The sequence below is a fragment of the Oryzias latipes genome, chromosome 10, assembly GCF_002234675.1.
Source record: "Oryzias latipes chromosome 10, ASM223467v1".
Taxonomy (NCBI): Eukaryota; Metazoa; Chordata; class Actinopteri; order Beloniformes; family Adrianichthyidae; genus Oryzias; species Oryzias latipes.
The window spans coordinates 18,142,059-18,168,448 of NC_019868.2; the positions used below are offsets into that span (position 1 = coordinate 18,142,059).

Here is a 26,390-nt window from a genome sequence, read left to right on the forward strand (position 1 = left end):
GTATTCTGTTGCTTTAGGTTACTGGGTTATGCAGCTCCCAATCGGTATTAACTTATGTGCTTTGTCATGTACTTTATCAGTTAGAACTGAAGAGGCTTCTTGGATGATCAGTGAAACACCTTGTTTTAGATCAAACTTTAAAGTCATTTTAAGACCTAAAAACAGAATCATGTTACCATCATGCTTCTGAATTCTTTTTTTGCAACTGAATGCTCACATATGTGAATTATCTCTGTGCCCTACCATATACATAATCCTTGTTAGTTTTCTTCTTCTTTTTTTCCCATTAATAATTGATTGCTTTGTTCCGTTAATGCTACCAAAGCTTTTTGAGTCTCTATAAGCATGTAATGATATATGCTGTGCAAACTAAGCAGCATTACTTCACATTCACATCAGGGGAGACAGAAGATTTGGTGTTTAGCAGAGAAAAGCATCAGTTTATTTCAGCCAGAAAACGTGTGTTTTTGTGAATGCTATTAAAAAAATAATAGAGCTCCAAATAAGTGGAACTAAGAAGAAGTTTGATGTACTTCTTTCCCTAAAAATGTTAAGACTGCATGTCCTTTTTAGTTAAAATGTTTTAAATAAAGGTGAAATATTTCAATCAACATTGGAGTTTGCATGCAAACTGATAAATTTCATATTAAAAGTGACCACCATTCTACAAAAAAATTGATATTGATTAAAAAGATGTTCCGATTTACAGTTGAAAGAAGACTAACTGCTCCAACAAGCCTTAAAACATTCTTTAAAGGGAACTCCAAACTATGAATTTAATTAGGTGAAATAAGTAACTTCAATATTTATCTTCAAAATGTCACAGAAGTTCTCATAAAAATAAATAAATGTGTGCTGCTTAAGACATAAGCTCTAAAAACACTGAAGTTATGCATTATTTATGTACTGACAGTATGAGTTTGTGTGTAACTATCAACTTAACACACAGTAAACTTGCTATTTCAAACTTCTTTAAAAAAAGTATTGTTTTTATTTTTGCAGAATTGGGTTTCTGCCTTTATACGTTTCAAAGCTTTGTTGTAACACTGCAGCAAAGTACAGCATGAATAACAGTCATTTTCTCTGCAGCGAGCATCTAAGTGGTGGTGGTGCGGAGGCGTATTTTGGGCACTGTTTGACATTAAAAGAGAAAAGGGGAGAGTGCAGCGAAAGACGTGCTTAGTCACAGGTGTTCTGACCACTGACGTAAACTCCTTATGCTGGGCTCAGGGCACGTTCATGTAATAAAGGATAGATTCCAGAGCTAAGCTGAGTGGGCTGTAAAAGAGACAATGAAGGCTGCACTTAGGTAATGGAGGATTCAAAATGAAAAGGGTAGAATCTATTAACACTCGCTGTATGTTTGGATCCAAACTGGTTTCACAACATTCCTTGCACTCTCATGCACAGAAAAGTTTTTTCTTGTTACTGCTTGAGAGTCTAAGAACTCTGGAAAAAATTCACGGTGGACGCTAACACAAAAAAAAAAAATTGATACCTTATTAAAAGGTGCACTTAAAAGCCTTCATTTTTTTCCCAAAAACGTCAGTGTTTTTGTGTGGATGGTTTCATGGATTAATTTCCGGCTGTGATTGATGATGTTAAAGTGAGTTTTGTCAGTCGGATTTTTACAAAGTTCCTAGCTTAAGTGTTAAGGTTAAGTGTTATTTTGGCTGAATCCAAGAAGAGTGTAGCAGTGTTTGACTGTGTTTTTTTTTACTAACTAGGTTAGAAGTTAGCATAGTCACAGTGACATTTGTTTCAGTGACATTTTTTTGACATCAGTCTGTTTTTTATCTGCAAACGCTAACATAGCTAAAGTGTTGCGCGTCAGCAACAAAATTTACAGAACGCAACGAAGAAAGTCTGACTGACTGACTTATCTCTGGCTGTTTTGTCTTGCTCACTGCACCTTATAGTCCATGGTATGGCGGTCGACCTCTGATGGGAAGTTTGCAGGTATGATTCCCGCCATGCCCGCCCATATGTCGAATTGTCCTTGGGCAAGACACTGAACCCCACCTTGTCTCCGGTGAAAGGTAGGCGCCAGTGCTTGCCAGCGAAGTCGTTATCAGTGTGTGAATGTGTGTGTGAATTGGTGAATGTGACTGTGACTGTAAAGCACTTTGGGCCTTTGAGGAAGGTGGAAAAGCGTACAAGTATATGCCATTTACCATTTGCCACAGTTCGGTGTGCCTTAATAACAATCGCACACAGACCATTCAATAGTTCAGAAAATATGATATTTTAATTCACAACAAAAACTTGGAACATTGGAAAAGGGGCAGTCTTATAACTTTGAGTGCCAGGCGGGGTTTGGGCACGCACTGGTCACTATCTGTCTAAACTGGGGCTTAATTCTCAGCTCCTGGTGCTAAGATCATTTAGGACAGTTTTCTCTTGTAACTCAGGATGGGCTCTAGTTGGTTGCACTAAGGATTCCAGAGCAGGTTTGTTTGTGTGCAGCTACCAGTGAAAATGGGCTCTTAGAAAGAAATGCCTGTGATGCACTAAGTTTGTACTATAAGGGCAGTAAAATACATTCATAAGACAGTTGTGAGACCATACTGCCTTTCCACAGATGGTACTATTGTGACAGAATCTCACAAAAGAAGTCTCTTTTTGTTGTTGTATTTTATTTGAGGCATTTGACTGTTAGTAATTTCGTTTTCTAGTAAAAATATATGCTGCTTAGCAAATAAACATTTTACACAACAAAATTATTTCTTTAGTTTAGAAAATTAAAGATATTATACCTTCAATTTTGGTAAGATTTTATCTTTATGAAAGGAAGATGATTTTTTGGGGGGATAAACCAATGCAGTGTATTTTTTTTTCTTACAAAGATTTAAAACAGTACTTAAGTCATTTAATATGCCATTTGCCTTCAGGCTGGGCATTCAAACGAAACAGATTTAGACTAGAAGTGCTCTCAGAGAAAGTGCAGTCCTCCATCACAGTCAACGTCCTATAATGCATTTTTAAAGAAAGTGATCCAGATCAAAAGCAACATTTAATGTGTTGCTCCTTTGCCCTTTTCCCGCCACTTCCTCCTTACAATGTGGCTTTCTGATTTATTCAGGAACACAGTAAAATTCAGAGTGACACTACTGGAAAAAAAAGTCATTTAAAGGCCAGAAACTTGAAAATAAATCCTCTTTTTATTTCTGCTTTAATGAACATGTCTTTTCATTGATCTGAATCAAAAAGGAGACTTTCCACAAACTGTTTGTAAGAGTCAGATTGGATATTCTCTAGGATTTGACTATTGAGGTTTTCCAAGCAATATTTTTGCCTCCCAATTTTTGAGTCAATTCTAGTATGATTTAACACAGATTAAGAAACAGATAAAGAAATTATCACTGAAAGCTTCTTTAAGCATCGCGAAAATTACAAAAGCAATATTTTTAAACGAAAGCCACTCAAATTATTCTTTACGCCCCTGTCCTGTGTGTGCTGTAAAGTTGTCCGGGTTTCAAGAATTTTGGCACCTTTTTTTTAATTTTTTTTTGCTACTGCGTTTGATTCTTTCATTTGCAATAGTCTTCCATTCTGCTGTTCTCATGTACCCTGTAATCCGGTGTTCCCCTTCCAGCCCCCCTATGAAATGCTCTAGCACCACCACTGGTCAAAGCACTCCAAAAACATTCATTTCAAAGTTTGATGAAGGGACATCAATAAATATTTGCTGCTCAATTTATTAATCTCCTTATTTATGGAAAAAATGCAAGTAATATAAGAGTTAGTTTTAATGCAAAAAAAAAAACAGCCTTGCTGGTTTAGCTGTAAAAGCTTTCATTTATTTACTGTAAGCTGCCTTAGGATCCAATTTCACAAATTCCTTAGTTTGGATTTCTGCCTGCTGTTAGCGTGATAACAGCTGCTTAGACTTTCACTAAAAAAATCTGATCTGATTTTATGTTCCCTGGCAAAAAAAACATCCAGATTCACACATTTTATCACGTTTTCTGGTGTGTTCTAACCATATAACTTAGAAATGTTCCTGGTCAGCTGGTCAGACTCTTCAATCACCAGGTAGCATAAAGGCAACCCAAAGCCCCAGTAAATGTGCTCTACCTGGATGTAATTATAAGCAGAATTCAAACAAAAGCAAATATCAATTCATTTACACAAACATGTTGATTTTGTGAAAAGTTTATTTTAATTAGTAGCCCACTGTCCTGTTCAAAGTCTCCCTTCAGGCTTTACTTTTCCTTCATTAGCTTTTTATCATCTATGATTGCACTGTATGTGAAAGACCTCGAAATAAACATCCTAATGAGACTTTTATCATTCATTCTGCTTGTCTTTAAGGCAAAACAGTTTGGCTTCAGCATGTTTGTGATGACTACTGTTTTAGGAGTTCCTGGAGGGGTGGGGGAGGTATTTAAAGGCTAATTGAGTACAAGATTAGAAAAAAAAATGTGCCTCTAAGTTATGGATCTGGCTGTTATTTGTGGGATCTGAATGTGCTGTAGAATTAAGTATAGACATGAAGAGAAATCAGTTGGGTATTTTTGCTTGCAGAGGTACATTTACTTCCAAAGTGAAAAAGAGGGAAGAAGATGAGTGCACATGTCCTGAACAGTTCCTGATTTTGACATTGTTGTTCATTTCATGCAGCACTGGAGGCCCCTAAAGACAAATTAACACACCACAGTTGGAGGGAAAGGGTACACAAAGGTCGTTGTCTTTTGTACCGTCCTGTTTTCTGTTGGTTAGCAGGGCATTTGAGTTGAACTTGAATTCAATGATTTCTGGTTAAGATCTTACAAATACATGCAAGTTAATGCTCTACTAACTTAAGTCTTTTGTAAATTTATTTTGCAGTCATTTTAACTTTACATTTTACACAAACGCGTTTAAAATCCTGGACCAAATTCCTAAATCTAAAACCCTTCAAATTAGTTGATGTAAACAGTACTGCAGTCTGCTCCCTGTGCCTTCTGTGCCACAATAGGTTTGAATTGCAACTCCAGGTGCGTCACGCTTCACTGTCACACCTCAGCGACACAAACCCACGACTCACAGACACAGATAGGGGAAGCTTATCGTTGATGGCTGTAAACCTAAATAAACCCGGTGAGGGGTAAGACTGCAGGGATGGAAAAGCTCCAAGCCACGCGCAGTAAAAGGCAAAGAAATAAAGATGTACAGATTAGTCGTCAGGAAAAGACTAAGGCGATTAAGGTAGTGGGAAATCTGCCAAAGAGTTAATGAAAGTCAACTCATACAGTATGTTCAGTTGGGCAACTGGGGATAAAGTCTGTTAATGTGAATGAGGATGGCTGGAAACTTTAGCAAGAATGATAAGAGCAGAACTACAAATAAATACTACAATATCACAAAAAGCAAACATTTTTATCATTAGTATTATTATTTGCAGTATCTGCAGCTTGTTTAATATCTAATAAGTTAGTTGAGACCAAGCTATTCCTTTGTGGTGTAACTCAAATCTCTTTCTGCTTTAATTTGTCATGTTTTTCTCATTTTGTTCTCCCTCTGACTCCAAAACATGTCCCAGTGGTTGTAGAACTGTGTCTGCAGCACCGAGTCAGAGCATGTATGCCTGTGATAGACTGGCACCCTATTCATGTTTGTCGGGTGAAAGCTGGGAATGGCTCCAGGCCCTACATGGTCCTGTCCAATATGAACCAAGCACAGAAATGTCTCACATAATGAAATCATACTTCTTTATCCCCAAAGCTTTGAGGGCAATAAAAATAATTTAAAGTCAGTATACAATAGTCTTTTTTTCAAGCTGATTTTAAAAAAATTTGCCTAAAAACTTAAATGACCTTTTTTTTAACCATTAAACATCTGATAAGTACACAAAAAAGAATTTTTAAACTGCTTGTTCACTAAGTCATTTAGGAGGACACAGCAAACTGTAATGTTTAAAATACTAATTCAAAAAAGGTGAACCCTTCCATGGTTTTATCAGATTTTTAAATTAAAGATAAACCAAGTGTTTTTTAAATTCCCATGTTTTTTTGCTTTTATTGCAAGTACAATTCATTTTATTCATTGTCCTGACTGTATATAAAATTAACAATAAAATACGATTTCTTTATGCCACTATCTTGTTTTTATCATCACCATGCTGATGCTGACAATCCATTGATCAGGTATTCGTTATTTTCATTAGTTAGAATCTTCATTTAAACAAAAGCTTCAGTTAAACTAATCAGAAAAATGCTTTGAAGAAATGACTGACAGACAAAATAAGTAAATTGAAAGTTGAAATTTGACAGATAATAAAAAAAAGCTGATAAAGATAAACTGATGCCCTTCATCTATTTGGAACACTCAAACAGTAATTAGTACAGTTCCATTAAATTAAATTGCAAATAACTGATTTCATCTTATTTTAAAATCTAGATTATATATAAAAAACTATCAATAGTTGGAAATTGACCTTCCAGTTTAATTATATGTTAAATGTCCAAACCTGACATCTTTCTGCTTGTACTGTCTATATATTTTCATAAAGCTTCATTTAGTTTCTTAATGACAGGTTATGTAATTGAATGAATCTGGACAAATGGAGTTTTATAATTTCACGGGATACCTGTGGTGTCGGCAGACGTATCAAACTCTCATTTCCACTGGGTAAAAGCTGGATTAAGAGAACCCCCGGGGATCATCCTAATTAGCAGTTTTTCTTTTTCTCTTACCCTCAGTGTGCTACAGTTACAGACACATTGAGAAAAGGCCAACCTGCAGCTTTGCATCAACAGCATAACTGTGCTGGCTGCCAAAAAGAACATCTAACAACGATATGATCAAAGAGAACACACCAGTCGGGGTGTGTGTGTGTGTGTCTGCACTGCTTTACCCAGCCACAACACACGCATTTCTAATTTTAGAAATGTGAAAACAGCTGGACCACTGAGATATCAGTGAATGTGGACACTTAATTGTAAACATCCAGAACCAAATGTCATATTTTCCATCCTGTTCTTCTCCATTCTGCAGCGGCATGAGCCACAACCACGTCTTTATTAATGCTAAAAATCTGCTTTTATTCACACTAAGTCTCTGAAAGCATTAGGATGCACATTGCAACAAGACCTTAAGCAATTACCGGCCTTATCATCCTGCCTGACAAACGTTATGAGCTTTTAGCTGACACCTTTCCTGAGACTCCTCCATTGAATCATTTGTGCTAATGAAAAAAATTGAATGGCCAATAGGTTTGATAAATATATCTGAATTGTTTAACCATCATTTCCCCCTTTAATATTCCTGTTAAAGTGTCCATTAGTGGGCGGTTATAGTGAATGACAATTGAGGTAAAAACATTGAAGGATGCACAGGAAGAGAACTAGGTCATTTTTAAAAGGAAGCAGTATGCAGACACATTTAAAATGCTTTTGAGGAAATAAAAAATGTTTTAAAAATTGGTCTAGAAAGCTGCATGATTTACAGTTTCAGATCATTTTTTGGTATTTTATCCATCATATCTGTTGAAAGGTATTCTGCTTATAGATTGTTTAGACAAATTCCAGATGGAGCAATTAAACATAAAGAAGTGTGTAACTGCAAATGAGCTGCATGTCTTCTGTGAACAGCTGCTCAATAATTCATTTAAGGTTCTCGTGGAATCGATCTCAAAGTCCAGTTTGCTTCTGAATACTGATGTGATTCAGTGCAAAACAGAAACTAAGAGGCTGTCTCCTGAGCTGTGATTGGTCAGCACCTGGACAGGCTCCACCCACCATTAACTTCTGACAATGATGTTGGTACTTTAACCCAAATTTTCCAGAAAGTTTTTAAGTTTTCCTTGAAGACGTATTACGTAAATTCTTTAGTGAACATGTAGAGTACAAAATGTACACATTTAAATTAGGATTTTCCATCAATATAGACATTTCTAAGGGTAATAATGCTTTGAACAATACCTTGAAAATTCAATTCAATTCAATTTTATTTAAAAAGCCCAATATCATGAAACAGTTGTCTCAACAAGCTTCCCAACAATAATTGTACAAAAACATAGAATCAGTCATAAAATATGAATAATAGCTAATTGCTTAACTAAGCAAAACCGCCCCTGGAAATCCCTGCCCTTAGACCCTCCTTCTCTGTATCTTCCTAGTATAAATCTATTTTTTTTTTTCAGTCACAGAATATGTTGTCTCATACGCCAGCTCGATTCCGAGACCCAACTACGAGCTTTTTTCAACCGCAGCCACTTTAAGATTTGCTATTCGAGCATGAATGCTGGCACCAGTCTTGCCCTCCAATGGATCCTCTTTAAATGATTTAAAGTTATATCTGGTGTTTTTGGAAGTGGTAACATTATGTTTAAATTAACATTTCACCTGTAAGTGAAGAAATAAACCCACCAAATTTAGTTTTTTTTCTTAGTAAAGTAATATTGGAGGCAAATCCACATACAGAATTAATTTTTTAAACTTTGCATTACTTATAAGTTAGAGTCTGTGATTCAAGGCTTTCAAGCCTGATGTGGAAAACGATTGATAAAAGTGGCTCTTCAAAAGTGTCAAAACTGTGAAGAAGTGTGACGGTGGAACATTTTACGCCAGTTTTATGTCTTTAGCAAGGTGGCTGCAAATCCTTAAAAAATCTTACATTTAATTAAAGTCAAAGAAAGCCTTAAAACGCAATAATAGTCTTCAGTTCGTGTTAATGGATCTTTAATTTTTCTCGTCAATGTTATTTGACTTCCTGTCACAAACAAACACACTTTTTCTTTTCAAAACTACATTGCAGATGTTGAACTGTAAGTGATCAAACTTTTAATTTTCAATTTTTTAATGAATCTTTATTTTTTCACACAGACACCCACACACACACAAATATTTCCAGGATGCATTGTGTCATGAGGTTGTGAAGTGGTCATAGATTATTTAACTTCAGCTCGTAATTAGCTCACGCTCAAAGAAAAAAAAATTGCTCAAGCTCATCGGTGTGGGAAAATGGGAAAGTCCAAATTCAAGTGGGAAATTACTTGAAAACAGGAGTTATTCGTTGCAGTTTGTAGAAATCCTTGTGAAGCAAACGGCACGGTTTGCTGGAAGTTATTTCATTTGGTAAAATGGGGATCAAGGCAGTGGAATTGCATGTGTAGAGCTAGAAGCAGCAGATTTTAGCTGTTTGTTTCATTTTCTTTGTACATATAGACTTGAATTAGATTTTAAGTATTCTTAAAAAGGTCTTAAAATCATTAAATTTACCTTGTGTAAATCAGTAGACACATTTTGTAAAGTACATTTTGAATTGAAATCTTTTCCACAAACAATAGCCACAACCACACGAATAAAAAAAAGTTGCAAAAACAAAACCTTTTGATAATATAATACCCTTAAGTTGGCTGGGAGATTGCCTGAAAAGTTGGGTGTTTTTCTTATAGCCTGATTTTTAATATTTAAAAAGAGTGAGTGTGTGTCAAATTAGATTTTTAGTCAGATAAGGGACATGCATATAAGTTAGCTGTGTAAGACTACATCACAATGGAGGATTTAATTCAGAACACACAAATATGTGATCACAATCCAAAATGGTGGAAGCTGCAGATCAAAATTCTGATTCTAATAAGTTAGAATGAGGTTACATAAAACTTAGCTTTTGATCTACAAATGTCCATCTGTTTAGGTATTCATAAGAATATCTGAAGAGGTTTTCCCTTTTTCTCCTCTTTTTGTTAAAATCAAGGCAAAGGCAAACGGGCAAATGAGTTCTAATTACAAATAATGACTGCGGTGAGACATCTCGTGATGTAACCATAGTAACACAACAGATGTCTTCCTAGTGGGTGTTGTGTTGATATATGAATGTGATGAGCAATATGGTACCCATTAATTAAAGATGACAAAAGTGGGGTTCTGCAGAGAAAACAGAATGCGGCAGCAGTTTTTTTGCGATTAGGTGACTAAACTATTGTGAAGGTCCGGGTTAAAAAGGGCAGCAGGATTGTTGTTTCTCTAAATATCAGCTGATGCAATCAGCCCTCCTAAAGAGCACAGAATTTGGTGTGTTTGCACATGGAACAGAGAAAATCCCAGGTGGAAGGAGTGAAGGTGGCGGCAGAGGTGTGCATGCACAGGTCAAAAAAGAAGAGTGTGTGTCCACGATGGAAAAACAGAGGAGCTAAAATTTAAAAAAGAAGTCGGGTTAATAGATGCTGAAATTTTACTCTTAAATACTAAGAGTCTCCAAGGAAATGCGACCTGACAAGTACTAAGACAGATAAAAAGAAGATAATGAGTCACCTCCAGAGACAAAGCATTCATGGACTCTGGAAATGTCTGAGCTTTGCACCAAAATCTTTCACTCTGCAAAGTAAAATTAAATGTGAGAAGCTTCATCATGTAGGCTGCATGGTGGCATAGTGGTGAACGTTCTCGCCCCATAAAAGAAGGCCTGGTTTTAATCCCGGCTTGGTCCTTGGCATAACAGTCCCTGTTCTGTGTGGAGTTTGCATGTTCTCCTCATGCATGCTTGAGTTTTCTTCAGGCATTCCGGCTTCCTCACACAGTCCAAAAACATGCTTCGTAGGCTAATTGGTAACTCTTAATTGTTGCTAGGAGTAATTTGTTCAACAGTAAAGGTTTTTCCATTTTCTCCAGAACACATACCAGTATCAGAAGTAAATACTTTTTATTCAAAATGTTGTAGTAACAGATGAATTATCATTTAAATTAATGCCTTATTTCTTTTTAATAAGGCTTGCTTAGGTTGTCCTGATTCTTTCATGATCAGTTCCAGCCCCTTTCTTGTTACTTCTTCACTCTTGGCCCGCTTAATTTGCAGCTTATCTTGTTAACTCTCTTGGTGTGTACCGACCCATTGTCTGTGGGGTTCTTAGCCACTGACTGTACAAGAGATAGATGTGGGATTTGGAATCCCCATTAGTCTAGATTAGACCAGTTTATACATCCATGATTGTCTCTGTGCTGGTCAGTTAAGACGTCACTAGCTGTGTTTACATGGACAAAAGTAATCAGATAGAACGCCTGATTGGAAGAAAGATGCGTCATGTAAACACGCCGTTCGGAATAGTCTGCCCCGACCAGACTCGTTCGGTTCAGAATTTTTTTCCGATCGAGTTAGGTGGGTTATGCCGATTGTGGATCCGATCGTTGTGCATGTAAACAGTCCAATCCGATCTACTCTAGTTTTACGTCATGCATAGATGGTGTTTTGCTCCAGAGAAGGCTTTGGAGCGCAAACAGGACCGACAGGCTGCTCCGCGGATGCCCGGTGCAACGTGCGGACGCCTCTGCGCTCCGCCCTTGCTCCACGTTCTCCTCGCCTCTCCCTTCCCTCCGAGAGGGAGCTCCTTTCCGGGGGCGCCGGGAACGAGCGCTTCGTGCCCCCCGATGTCCGGACCCTGCGCAGTCTGGGGTCGGCTGCCGGTGGACCGACCGAAAAAATACTTTTTAAATGAATAACTACAATTTCTTTAAGTCATGCGATAAGTAGAGTGGGTTGCTCAGAAAAAGAAAAGTCAGAGTTCCCCTAATTATACTTAACAGTCTTATCTGTAATTAAGTTGCCTTGAAAAGCTTTTGGGTGAAAAAGCAAATATAGGCACAAATTAAACTCTTGAGTTGTTTTTGTTTTTTTCCCGTGTTTCATTTATTTGTGTTTGAGCAAACAAAAGCAGTGGGGCTCTGTGAGTCTATATGTTCCATTGTACTTTTAGACATTAAGCTGTTGGGACCCTGACTGCAGAAAATCTTTGTAACTTGGTTCAAGTTTCAAGTACCTGCTGGCACATTTCATTTCCAACCTAAAGAATCTGATTAAGGTCTGTGTGTTAAGACCATTGTGATGGTTAACCCATTTGATTTTAAATGCCTCCTAGTTTTCATTATTGCTGAAGCCTGTACTACTATGAATTACCAATGGAAGATCCACACTATATTAATTTACAATTTGGATGTTGGAATTCATTATGAACAAATGCAACACACTGATGTGTTATGAGGTTTGTGACTGGTGGGGCAGTAACTCTTTCGGAGTCAGATTTATTTAATTAAATGAACCCAATATGTTTGCCAGCTCCAGAATGTGTTTCATATTGCGTATCAGCCTTCTTTACACACCATACATAGCAGGTACGTCTTGGATCAAGGAAGAATGTAAACAGCATGCCCCCCAATGCAACAACAATTAAGAGTTACCAATTAGCCTACGCATCTCCTTTTTGACAAAATTCTCTTAGACTTTGGTGTAAAAGTCCTCCCTATTTTCTTTTAGTTTTAGAAGGAGGATGATGATGATTCCCTCAGAAGAGCTCATTTCTAGCCATTTTTGTTCATTTAAAGCTAAATGTAAATGTATAGCTTCAGTGTTGACATTCTTTCAACTACTGTAACTCTTTACCAGTTTATGCATAAACATAATTCCTGCTCGTTCTGAAGCACAGAGCAGCAGCTTAGCGTTGATATGCAACTCTTTACAGTAGTGAAGTGTTTATGCAATCAACTTAAAAGCAGCTTTGGGTGCGAGTAGTTGAGAGTTTATGTTGCTGCAATCTTGGGAGATTTTTGAAAACACAAAATACAACATTAGTCGACACAGGTTAAGTGGCAAAAATACCAGAAAAGGTAATTTCTTGTAGTTCAGCCATACTGTAGAATCTAGACTCAGTTTCAGAAAAAAAAAATATACCTTTAGTTTGTTTTTTTCATATCTTTAGAACTGATTTGTCCCTTTTCATCTCGCTTTTTTAGTCAACTTTTTGTCCATCACGCTCCATATTTTGTCATCTCTGTTGTGTAAGTATGTAAGTATTTCAAGATCTACAAAAACAACATACTTCACAGACAAGAAACTGAACACATTAGGACAAATTGGGATTAGAAAGAAATCAACTGAAAGTTTTTTTTTTCTCTGAACGGAGAAAAACAAGACTAAACGACAACAATTACGTGAATAAAAGAAAATCTTAGGGGATCCTGCTTGGCAAAATCCTCAGGCAGCACTTCTGTCTTATCTTCTTCTTCTTCCAAGAACCAGGATTCATTGGGATTCCTTGAAATGGCCTGAAGCATAGTTCTTCTGTCATGATGGGCGCAGGTGGAGAACCAAGATGCAGAACAAACAGACAGTTGGAAGGCTATAAATAATGGATTTTCTTTTACTGAACATTAGGGACTGCTTTGTTAGACCATGAGAACACAACGAAATTCAAACTAAATAGATGCTCAACATGAAACCTGAAACAAATTGCAGCAAACAAAGACTGGGAAAAAGAGCAATCATAAAAGATCTTATAACAACAAACAATATATACATTAAAATACATAAATGTAACTAAAATATATTTTTTTATTTTTAAGACATTAAAGGTCTATTTTACCTGTCACTTACAAATGAATGCATCTTCTTATGTGTTTTAAGGTTTTGTCAAAGCACTATTTTTGATAGCAGAGCTCAGGAATAGTACCACCGACTGTTGTGCCTCCAAAAGCCTGTTTGTGGAAATACAGAGAAATGGGGCGTGCACATGCAAGTACAACTCATGCTCAGTGGTATTTCAGTGCAAAGTTGATGAATCCATCCAGTCCAATCCAGTACCTGGAAGGTGTCTGAGGTTTCGGAGTTCACGTACGTAGAAGAGAAGCAAATGGAATCAGCTTCAATTTCCAGGGTTAATCAATTATGTCTGCTTTATCTAGCAAAAGCAGCAGTGGATGGGCTTCACTCGAGTTATTTAGTAAATGTGTAAGGAAAAATGTCTCTGCTGCTGTAACCCTTGTGCTGTCCTAGGCACTTTAACATTGGGAGTTGGGTCATCTAGACCCCACAAGTCAGTGCACTGAACCTTTTTTCTTCAATGATTTGTGATCTTCACTGGTGTCCATGGATTACATGAAATCCTCTTTATCCACTTTTGTCATGGTAGGGAGAACACATCAATGGAAGGGTGGGGTCATCTAAGATAGCACAAGGGTTAAAGCTTCACTCTAATTACACAATCAACAAATCCTGTCGTTTTTCAGGACATAGATTCTGCAGGAGTTCATTCGAAATTCGCCTCTGTGTTGTGGGGGGGGGACTGTTGCCAGAGTAAGCCTGCTAAACTTCCTATAATACCTTTGCTTACGCTCTCTCACGCTAACTTACAGCCCCTCACAACCCCAATCCAACATTACCGGTACAACTAAAATGGCGAGCAATATTGGAGCTGTCTACCTGTACAGTTTCGAGCCTGAGGCAATCTCAGATAAGGAAAACAAAGACATGCGTGGATCTATTTTCTACAAGTGAATACATCAGAATGGAGCGGAGCAGGGAGCTTGGCGCACCTACGTCAGATCTTTTCCCAACGAGATGTTTTCATCTGCTCCTGATTCACAGCGATTTGATTCTCAGAAATGTCATTTCAAGCTTAATTTTCTCAATATATGTCTTCCATCATAAGAAAAATGCCAGAGAAACATGTTAAAAACACAGTTTTCATTGGAGTGGGCCTTTAATAAAATTATGTGTTAAATATTTTTGCCAAACTGCTTACACTTGTCAGTTTCTAAAAGGAGCATTGAGGAAATGTTCCACAAAAGTACAGAAACTTTTCAAATTAAAGCATGTGGATACCACGTGACTTTACCCTTGTGCAAACTACCAACATGAAGCCAACTATAAACACTGAGAAGTGACTTAAAGCTGCATTACAAATGAGTTGAACATTCAGTGCACATGCTACACTCAACAACCTCAAAGTCTCTCTGTATATTTTACGTGCTAAGACTTCATGAGAAACCGTTTGCATTGTTTTCTGTATTTTGATTTTTGCATTTATAAAACACAAATAGCTTTACTAACAAATGAAAACTGAAGACTTTTCCTGCGTATTTGTCCCTCAACAGGTCCACGCACCAGTGTCTGCTGCCCATGTGTTTTGGCAGTCGCCTGCTAAAGAAGAGGATCTGTTGTACAATGTGCATTCAGAGATCGTAAGTAAAGCTTGTCTTTTCCATCTGCTTTTGTTGAGACACGACATGCTGGGCATCAGACTAACACGTTTCTACAGTGAGGTTTTTAAATGAAGGAAAGAATGAATCAATTAAAAAAACAGTGAGTCCACAGAATACAAACTTTTTCAGGAACATTTTCCTCATACATTTTGCGAAAAAAACAGTGAGAGATTATGTATTTCCTGAGGGCAAACGATGAATTTCACCCAAATAAAACTCCTCCTTTCCCTGGTTGATCATGTTGTAAAAGGCTATTTAAAGAGAATGGTTGGTGGATTGTGGTGCTTTAACTTCTAACACTCTCAGTGGTGCGATCTTTTCATTGCCTACATTCAGGCAAAGCGCTGTCTTAGTGGGAATCCTCTGTTTTATGATATTGCAGTGGAGGCGCGATCAAGCGCATGCAGAGAAGGAGCGCATGTGTGTGTCCTCTGCAGGTTTTGCTCACATCTGCAACTCTGCATTGATTCTTCGCCAGAGCTGATGCAGAGCAGTGGATTCTACATGATGGCCAGGTGCATGGCCATCACCGCAACAGATGGAGGGGCTGTAGCAATGCTGCAGAGCAAAAACGCTCAAGTCAACACTTGAAAAACCTTGCAGAAGTCCTATCAGATGTAATTGGGCTATAAATGCAGTGCTAAAACAACAGTAATCACTTGCCCAATTCTTTCTTTTTTCTAATTATTTTTAAAAATGTTGATTAAAAACAGAGAAACGAATGTTTGCAGATATCAAAACACATCACAGTGTTTCAAGGTCGAAACTACTGAGTCATGGAACCACTCATCAAAAGAGAGGTGTGTTGGATGGACCAATTCCAGCAGGAAGTAAAATAAGAATTTTGCTACACTTCCCAGGAGTTGACAAGCAGAAACATTCTCAATTACAAGTTCTCTGGGAGATCTGACAACGTAAACTCATCCTCAGAACTAGCTGAAGCACTATAGAAAACAGAGCTGCATTCCCAGAGCAACACGGCTGCCTTCATGTGTGCATCTTATCATTTATTTGTGCTGCTTTTCGCATCAATTGAAGTTCTCAAATCGAGAGGAGATTTGTTACGCAACTCTGAGTGAGAGTGGTGGAAATTGTACAACAGACATATTCCAGTCGGTTTTGGCAGCGATAGGATGAATTGGATTTGAGAAAACCTGCTGCTTGTGAACAAAATCAGAGCACCTGTAATAATAGTTACGTCTTGTTGCTTTAAGTGATCCTGATATATATGCATGTGTATTTTTCAGAGCCCAGGCAATATAGCTTTCCAGGCCAACTATAAATGTTGAAATGTCCAATTATAGCTAGTCTGACTTTTATGTGTGCAGCTTTATTTCTACAAAAGCATTTATACGATACTTTTTTATGACAAAACATTAATCTCATAATGAATAACTACAGAATTACAATATTCTCAAAGTTAATGGAAATCTGACTAAAATTTTTACCGTCATGGAATGTTGCTCTTTGCAGCAACCTTCTCTGAGGAAGAGGAGCCTCAGAGCTGGTTGACACATTACCTGGGCAGTTTTAATAGATTTAATATAATATATTAAACGGTTTTAACAGGAAATATCAAAGAACTAAAGTTAAATATTACCAAAACTGAAATGTAACTGCAAAAATTAATTAAATGACGTTCCACAGAAAATGGTCACATTCAATCTGCTGATGCAAAGCAAAGTAGAGAGCAATCATGATTTACTTTATTTCAAGAGCTAAAATCCTGCAGTAAAGTTGTTGTTGTTCCAAATGTGATCTAAAGATTGAAATCCAATTGTTTCAGATTAAAGTGTACTTTTGTCCTATTGTTAACAAAAGACCTGCACAAAAGAATATTGTATGATAGCATCCAACAACAGGGCAGTTAAATCTCGTTTCTCTGTATTTCCAGAAAGGCAACATTAGTTGGTGAAGCAAACTGTTGAACAACTAAGAGAGATCGAAGCGAATAGTTGACTTTTTTTCTTGTTTTGTGAAAATGCTTGCAAAATGTAATTTCTCTTAGCAAAATGTAGGATATGTAAGTGTCCCGCAAGTATACTTAGTCTATACTTAAAGTGAGGCAGTACACTTGAAGTTTACTTTTTCTATGTATTGTAAACTTAAAAGGTTTTAATTTAGTCTGAAGATGTATTTAGTTAGATTGGTTGGTAGATTTCCTACACTACATGTACATGGTTTATAATACACTTTTTATAATACACTTTTACTTTACTTTACTTTACTACTCACGTAATAAAATAAACTTAAGATGTACTACTTTTTGCTGAGGGTTGGGAGAATGAGATTAGTGAAGCTTTAAGTAAAAGAGGGGGCTAAGCAAAGGACTTTTTTAAGAATAATACGTCAAATTATATAAGATTAAAATGAGATCCTAAACAGTATTATTTAGTCTCTTTAATTTAAATTTAAAGACTTTTGTCACTTTCAGCGTTCCTGTTATTTCTTGAAATAATGACTTTACACGTTGGGCTTTATTGTTAGGTTAAAACAAACGTGTGACTCTTCCCAGCGTTTTACATCACCAGCACAAAAGCGCGTCTGTCTCCGCCGTATTGCTGCCACTGTGACTAACTCACACAACACCTTACATAACCACATCTTTATCTTTGAAGCATGAACACTTTTGACATTTTCCTCTTGCTAGGTTTCACCAATAATGCGTTGCCACAAGAAGAGAAAAGCTAGTGTCCCTCACAGAGCATCGAACAAGAAATGGGGAAAAAGAAGTGGGTTCTGTTTTGGAGTGGGGAAATGACCCATTCCTCAATCAAACAGAGGATGTTGCCAACATTTGCAGAGGGGGAGAGACATTTGCGTTCCTGCAACTGGAAGTGTCTGGAAGGGAGCAAAATGCTCTGGCAATTGAATTCTTGTCTTTTTAATGATCTCCTGAATCTTGTCAGTAAATGCTAATGTCAGCCACGAGCACAGCCGAGAAGAAATGTCATTTACAGACACCCAATGTAAAAACACGTCAGTATTCATATTCTACTTATATATTACGCATAACAATACATTCAACAATGTGTTTTTGCTGGGTTTAAAAAATACTTACTCTAGCTTAAAAAAATCTGTCTGGGCTATTGCAGCGATGAATGGATTACCTGCTGTAAAGATGGAGTGAAATGTCTCACAGGTTTTTGTCATTTTAAAGACCCACTCTGATGAAAATTGTGTTTTTGATGTTTTTAACATGCTCTTGTGGTTTTTTCCTCATGATGGAGGACATACTCAATATTAAGAAAATTAAGCTGAAATTTGCATTTCTGGGTATTTCTCAATGTAAATAATTGTGAATCAAGAGCAGATGAAAAAATGCAGTTGGAAAATGCTTGCAGCAATGAGTAGTGGATGCTCCATTCTGATGCATACACTTGCAGACAATTAGATCCATGTACATCTTTGTTTTCCTCGTCTGAGCTGGCATCTGGCTCAAAACTAGGGCTGGATAGCTCTGATATTGCTCACCATTTTTGTTGCACTGGCAATGTTAAATTGGGGTTATGAGGGGCTGTAAGCTAGCGGAAGAGAGTGTAAAAAATTGGATGACAGGAAATGCGGAAAGGCTTACCCCTCACCAATAGTCCTGCCCACAACTTTGCACAACAAATTTGCACAACAAAGGCCAATTTCGAATGAACTCCTGCTGCTCTGCAGTAAATATGTTCTTTTTATGCTAAAAACTGCATAATCATAATTAAAAGACCACTGGGAACACTTTTACCATTGATCAAAAAATGATCGGTGTGGAACTTTAATGCTAAGAAACTAATTTTTAGTTCTGATTACAGACAGTTATCTTGTTAAGAGTAAACTGTGTTCTCTTTTTTACTATTTACCACGGTATTGCCTTGGGAGCTGTCAAATGGTTGCATAAAAATCACAGAAGTCTATACTTTACACCTTGAAGATGTTTGTTATTCTGTCAGGCTGAGGTTTGCTAGCAGGAGTGAGGTGCATTCTCTTTTATATTGACTTCAGATCAGTTCAGGCTTTTTATAGACAATTTGATTCAGACGATTTCATCAAAAACTAGACTCGTTTTCCTGGTCCTGATCCAAACCAGCAGACCCTTTTCCCACCTCTGGTTGCTCATTCATTTCTCGGCACAGAGAACCTTATGAAGTCTCTTTCTTGACTTGTTTTTGTGTGTTTCATACAATGCTTTTTCCTTCCTGTGTGACACCATTTGTATTTTCTGACACCTCTGATTTGCATTTACATTAGGAGAACACATTTATTTTTTTTCTTCTGGCTCCTTGTGGTTGAATTGTATGTGAGGCCCAAATAAAAACCATCAAACACAGTGGATTTTCTTATCTCTGGACCCTAGAGTTCATAGTCAGAGTCTGTGAGATCCTTTGGACATCTTTATTCTTTTGTTTAGATAGAGATGCCAGGAAACTCTGGATTACCCAGACAGCTGGGTTTGTGCCAGCAAAGTGTTGTTGTTTTTTTGCATTGTTCTTTTTTTTTTCTGTAAAACTAGAGTCACACAATCACATGTTACTTCTTCCTTCTTATTAAGAAGTTACCAGTTTAGATGTTGTCTCTTTGTAGACACAAGTGGCTTGAAACAAGACCAGATTTGAGTGACAGTTTTTGTTGCTTTTGTCTGTGCGATTCTGTATGTGTGCTATCCTTAAGTGTATACGTCAGTGGATGTGATAACCTCCAGATTCATCAACACAGTCTCTGTGTCATGCTGGGTGACACCAATCTCCTTTTAATCACAGAGAAGAACCACTAACAATCTCATTATGTATTCTGAAAGATTCGTCTTGACACCCACTTATCTCCGGAAAAAGAAATGACTGACAGAAATACTGAGAGGCTCACAGTCAAGGACTAATAGAATTTGCTAAGGCAGCATTTTGGTCACAGCAGATGTACTGTACCTCTAAATAGAACAATGCCAAGTAGAACTAATACAGTAAATCTGCAGGTTCTTTCCACCCTTCAACTGTGTTCGTATTTGCGTGCTCTCTCTTATTTTATGACTGTGCTGGCTGTCCACGGTAATATAAAGGTTGATGTTTTGGTTAAATGAAATCTGTACCAGCGATCTCCAACCCTCGGGCCACAGACCGGTACCGGTTCGTGATACAGTTGGTACCAGACTGCAGGAGAAAAAAAAGAAATCAATCTATATTTTTTCTGATTTATATCTAATCAGATTCTGAATGAAGTTTTATTTTGGAAACTACTGGATTCTGCACAACACATGCAACTCATTCCTTATTGAAAGCAGCTGTGCCGAACATTAATTATGGAAATTAAGGGAGTCTTTACTTAAAATATGGAAGTATTGTAACAGTTGTTCCCACACACCATTATAAAAATAAATAATTCTCAGCAGCCAGCTGTCCAATGTTACAAGGATGCTGCCAATAAAGGTACTCAAACAGTGTGTTCACATTCATGATTATATTTGGTAAATAGCAGTTTTAGTTTAGTTTAGTACGTCTTTTGTGTATTCGTCCGTCACATCTTATAAATCGACGGATTAGCGTCCACTTTGAGGGAAAAACGAAATCACATTTTGATGGTTTCTACAAAAAATCTGGAGTTTCAATATATTTAAAAGCAAGTGCAGATATTTTACAGAGGATGAAGATAAACTTGACCCTCAAAAGGGAAACTTTTGAGGCGAAATTTGGCACCCTCTTTAGCCTCTTACAGGCTGGTACATACATTAAACCGGCTCTTGGAGTAACAATGATTGGGGACCACCGATCCATGCGATTTATGAGTCAAAGAGAAGAGTCTGATCCTGTACGTCATGTCATAAACTTTTATAAGTGGTTTGATTTGTATGTGAAAATCTTGTGCAAAGATGCAAATATGTACGCTTTTTTATCTTCATATCGGACAGAAAAAGGATGTCCCAACAAGAAACACTTTGGCTTTCCTGTTTTCTCCTAAATGAAAAAAAATTGCACCATGCATGTGACCAAATCGAAATATTAAATATTATTCAGAGGGAAAAAAATTACCATTTAATTCCCAGGAAACTCAATGTTGAAAGTGCAAACACTTAGACAGCACATTTGAAATTTTGGGCCAGAAACACATTTCATCAGTGCTGGCTCCAGAGGATGTTTACCGCTGTGTTGCATCACATTTACTATAAAGTATGATTTGTAAGAAATTGGATACTCGGGAGACCCACTGCTGTAGAGCCATGATTGAAATATTTTCCCATTCTTGCATGCTTTAATATTTCTTGGCGCTATTCGGGGCTTCCTGTGTTATACTGTTAAATTATTTATATTTTATTAAAGATCTACCATCTATTGCCATAAAATGAAGTAGACTGCAGCAGACTATTTTACCACCTATACATCCTTATTAACAGCCTTATTGCTAACAGTATGACAAGACACCAAAAATAATTTTAAGTTTGTACTGTCTTGCCACAATAAAAAGGTACAGCCTAAAAGAGAAAGGAAAATATAAGGTAATAAAGTGCATTTAGCATCAAAGTTATTGTTGTAAAGTTGTCAGATCTTTAGCATTTGATGTTTTGGATCTATAGTTAGCCTTAAGTAACCCAGTTAGATTTTTATTTCTTGTCTTCCACTGTTTAACTGGGATTTTTGGTCAGTTTCCTGTTCTCATCCATCCATTTTCATCCGCTTATTCAGAGGCGGGTCGCAGGGGCAGCAGTCTAAACATGGATGCCCAGACTTCCCTCTCCCCGGCCACTTCTTCCAGTTCCTCTGGGGGACCCCGAGACATTCCCAGGCCATCTGAGAGACACAGTCTCTCCAGCGTGACCTGGGTCTTTCCTTGGGCCTCAGCCCAGTGGGACATGCCTGGAACACCTCCCTTTGGGAGGTGTTCAGAAGGCATCCAAACCAGATGCCTGAGCCACCTCAACTGCCTCTTCTCCATGTGGATGAGAAGCGGTTCTACTCCAAGCTCTCTGCGGGTGACCGAGCTTCTCGTCCTGTCTCTAAGGGAGCGGTGAGCCGCCCTACGGAAAAAGCTCATGTCAGCTGCTTGTATTTGGGACCTGTTCTTTCGGTCATGACCATAAAGAAGTATTCGAAGATCGAGAGCTTTGCTTTCTGCCTCAGCTCAGTCTTCACTACAACGGACCGGTAAAGAGACCGCAACAGCGAAAGCTGCACCAATCCACCTGTCATTTCCCTAACTCGTGAACAAGACCCCTATCTTGGAGGTTTAAAGTCCACCACCTGGGGCAGGAACACTCCAACCCACCCAGATATAGCAAAGTACCTTTCTCCAGTAAGGAACATGGCCTCAGATTTAGCAGTGCTGACCCTCATCCCAGCCACTTCAGACTCGGCCGCAAACCGCCCCAATGCACCCTGGGGGTCCTGACTCTACAGTATGAAGCCAACAGGTCAACATTATCTGCAAGGAGCAGAAGAGCAGAGAGGAAATTCTCTGGTCCCCAAACCAGATCCCCTCCAACCCCTGGCTGCGCCTAGAAATTCGTTTTGTGTTTTTTTTGTTTTTTTCAATTTTATCATTTTTTTTTTTATTTGTTGTACCTTCGTTAGCAATTACTTGACTAAACTAAAGCAGAAACATGTTTGGAGATTATCAAGCAATAAATTTACTCACATCAAAGTAAGTTCTGAAGTGATACCTCAAAAATAATAATCAAAAGTTTGAAGGTTCTGGAGTACCAAGACGACCATCATTAGCATGTTGCAAGCATTGCAAGCTTTTTTTTTTTGGAAACAACTAGTGCTTTCTCTGTACTTGGAGTCAAATCCAATCCAGTTAGTATTTTCCCAGTTTTAAACTAACAAAGCACTGACTCTTTTACAAACTCTTCATCTGAAGTTGATTTAAAGTGAACTTAAAGTAAAGACAGATGCAAATCTCGACAAGAGCTCCTAGCTTAAGAGATAAAAACTTGAGATGATTGGTCATACTAACATTTTTCAACACTCAGGTTTAAGAGGGAAGAAGGCAAATGAACTGCACTTCAAAAATGCAGCTACATGTACAGAAAAAATAGTAGCTGTTTTTTATTTTCAGAAGTTAGATTGAAATGCACATTTATTCACAGAGAGGAACAATTAGCCTAAAACTCTATCTTGTGCTTTTGAGTTATAGCCTACCACAGTTCATGATGCAATGGTTGTACGATTATTTCCCCTATTTGCTTTAATTCTTCCGAGTTCTTCATCTTCTTCTTCCTGCTGGCCGAACATTGCTTCGGCTTAGGATGTACGATGTGTTCTGACATGTTGTAAAATGAATTTCCTCTCTTGACAATAAGAAAATCAACAGGATAAAGATAATCTCTTCGAGGTTTGTGGGCTTGATCATCTTTTTTTTTCAGATTCTGTGAGACTCACAGCCGCTGTGCCACTCAGACAGCATCCTGCTGCTTGCTCCAGAGGTTGCCATGGTAATCACTGACCTATGTGATACGTAAATCACTCAGTTTCTGGGTATTAAAACATATATCTGCTTAATTCAAAGAAAAATCTGTCAATACGGAAATATGTTTTGTAAAGTTTTTTTTTGTATAAGTAATGAACAATTCACAGTGGGAACTAAATGAAGCTGTGTAAATACACAACTCCTAGTCTTAGAAACTCATATATTGTGAAGCCATTTGTATGGTATTTGAGCAAATATTATAATGATCCACACCACATTAAGTACAATAACTACTATGAATACATACTTTGATAAATAAACTCTATAATTTGCAGCACTTTGCATATTTAAAGATGACAAGGCAGAGAACAATATAAAGCACAACCATTTTTTAGCAATTTAATCTGGTAATTCATTGGTCAGGTGCACTGTAGAGAAAAAATACATTTTAGTATGATCAAATTAAGCAAATCAGATAGTGTTCACAAATGTGTGAACACTATCTGTATTGTGTATATGTTGACATGTGGACATTTTTGCAGCCAACAGGTGTGTTTATAACATTAGAGTGTGTGTGTGGACAGCCCCACCCCTTCTAGATTTGTATTACATCTGAACCTCCCTGTAATGATTATAAACATCCAGCAACGTGTTGCTTTATGCTGCTTCATGGTTTTACCCCCCACCCCGCCCCTTATAATCAACCCCCCCCTCTCTAACATCCCTCTCTCTTCTTCCCTCCTTTCCTTTTCCGTCCGGTCCAACACAAAAGATTTTCAAATACGATTAACATGAATAAAGTTTGGCCTCAATTACAAAAGGGGTTTATTCAGACATACCTCTGGTTTGTCAGAAAATTCATAACCCCTGTTGTTAAAGTAAAATATGTCCAACACAAGAGGCCTTCAGCTCTCATCTGTTTGCCCAGCTGTTGGACAGGACAAGTAAAAAAAAAAAATTAAGCAAATCAGTAAACTCTAAAAATGTTAAAATTGAGAGAAAGAGCATTTGTGCTCCCAAATTCACTTTTCCATTTTCGGTTCAGAGCAAAGAATTTTGTCAGAACTCTGAACTGTGGTGCGGGTAAAACAAACAAAACCCCGGTCCACCCAGAAAAAGAAGAATCTAAGTTCACTTACAAGTGAAATTCTGGTAAAGTTCAGCCAGTTCTAATACAGACAAACTCAAATAAAAGTCCCATATGCAATTCAAATGTGAAAAAAGTCCAAAAAATCAGCAATAAAACATGCATTTGGAACAATTTGGGGAAAAATACGAACTTTTGGTATTCTCCAACCCATAGACCAAGCTCACAAAACTGGAGATACAGTGAGGCACTAAAAAAAAACAGAAAAAGGCTTCTAAATTTTTAAATTTGACTCTGACCTTCTGATCTATTTTAAAAGCCTTTCCAGTGGTCTTTTATGTTTATGCCATTTTATAAAAAATGTTGTTTTCTAGGACATAGTCTCTGCAGAGCGGTTATTTAGGAATTTACCTCTAAGCTGTGGGCAGCACTGTTTTTGTTTTTTTTTTACTTGTCCTGTCCAACAGCTGGGCAAACAGATGAGAGCTAAAGGCCTGAAGACCTGCAAAGGTGAGCTAACAACTTTGATTGAGTAAGTGTTTATGTTTTTCTAAAATGGATGATGGAATGTAAACAGAAGGAGGGAGAGTGCCCAGTCATCCCCACACCAAGACCCCCGCCGCAGCAGCAGCGGCAGCGGCAGCGGCAGCTAGAACCCCCTAACACCTGCACGGTAGCAGATAGAGAACAACCGCTCCCCGGGCCAGGGCCAGCAGGACCGCCACGGGGGCCCCCAAAACCAGAGAGCAGGGGGGCATGGGGGGACAGAGAGTGCAAGCTCCAGGCCAACCAGGAGAGCAGTGTGGGCAGCACTGTTAACAAAGTAAGCCCACAGCTACTTCCTGTAATCCATCTGTTTACAATTTCTTCAGCTATCTTACTCCTGAAATTACTGGTGCAACAAAAATTTGTTGCAGGCGTATATTTTTATACCAGATGTCACCAAAGATGATGAAAATTAAGATGTTCATGGATCTTGTCAACTACAAGTGGAGAGATCAGATGCCAGTGGTCGCTTCTAGGTCACAGCTACAGGCTTTTTCAAACTGTATTTTGTTTTGTCAGCTCCTAATTCACAGTAATATGAACAATGAAATACTCAGAAATGCAATTTTAAGCGTAATTTTATATATGCATGTCCTCCATCATTAGAAATGACATGTTAAAAACATGGGTCTTTAAATGTGCCTGTTAAAGGTTTATTTTTCTAAAACGTACACATATTTTTGTTAATCTAAGAGTAAGACCTTTTGGAAATGTCATCAAATGCGTATCCATAAGTAGTCATGTAAATTAGATAAATATCTGCAATGTTCAAGAATTCTGCATTGTGGAGCTTGAAACCAAGCTATACGATTACAGCTCATCCTCTGCATTGACATGCTTAAAGACTGTCTGAGATCCTCATTCTGTCTCCCTGCGAGCACGTCTTGTGCATTTCTGTAAAGCAAAGACTTCCTGGAGCATGAAATAAGCTTTCCTAGGAAACAGTGAAGAAGACAGAGTCTGCTGTCCCCTGCTATTCCTTAATTAAGTACACACAGCTCTCATATTAAAATCTTAAATGTCACCTTACCGCTTCTGGATACCATTCCAGTTATTACTCTGGCGTGAAGTTTATTTTATTTTTTTCTGAAAAGCTGATCAAAATATTTTCACTCTGAAACATAAGGAGTTCTGCAGCTTCTCATGTGGTCAGTAATCACTAATCCCACTACATCTAACTCTTCAATTTTAAGGAAAACAATTCTCACAACTTGAATCATCTATTAGAATACAGGGGGAAAAAAGGGGAGATTCACTTCCTTCACCCTTTTTTTTTTCTGCCTCTCCATGAGGTGCATGTGTGTGGGATGTGACATATGCATGTGTCCTGGATTTATGAACGTTTGACGATAAGAAACGTATCGGTGCTCAACACCTGCCAGCCTGCCTCCTTACTCGCTGCATAAGCTGATTTCAAGTGGAGTGCC

The 26,390-nt window shown here is 37.8% G+C and overlaps 1 protein-coding gene across 3 annotated transcripts in view; it reads left to right on the forward strand.

The window, feature by feature from the left end:
• Positions 1–26,390, forward strand: part of frmpd3 (FERM and PDZ domain containing 3) — a 113,585-nt gene that overhangs the window by 40,072 nt on the left and 47,123 nt on the right. For all 3 annotated transcript variants that reach the window (XM_020706654.2, XM_020706658.2, XM_011480296.2), the window contains one exon: positions 14,847–14,933. The gene's annotated coding sequence lies outside the window, so the exon portion shown is untranslated. The remainder of the gene's footprint in view (positions 1–14,846; positions 14,934–26,390) is intronic.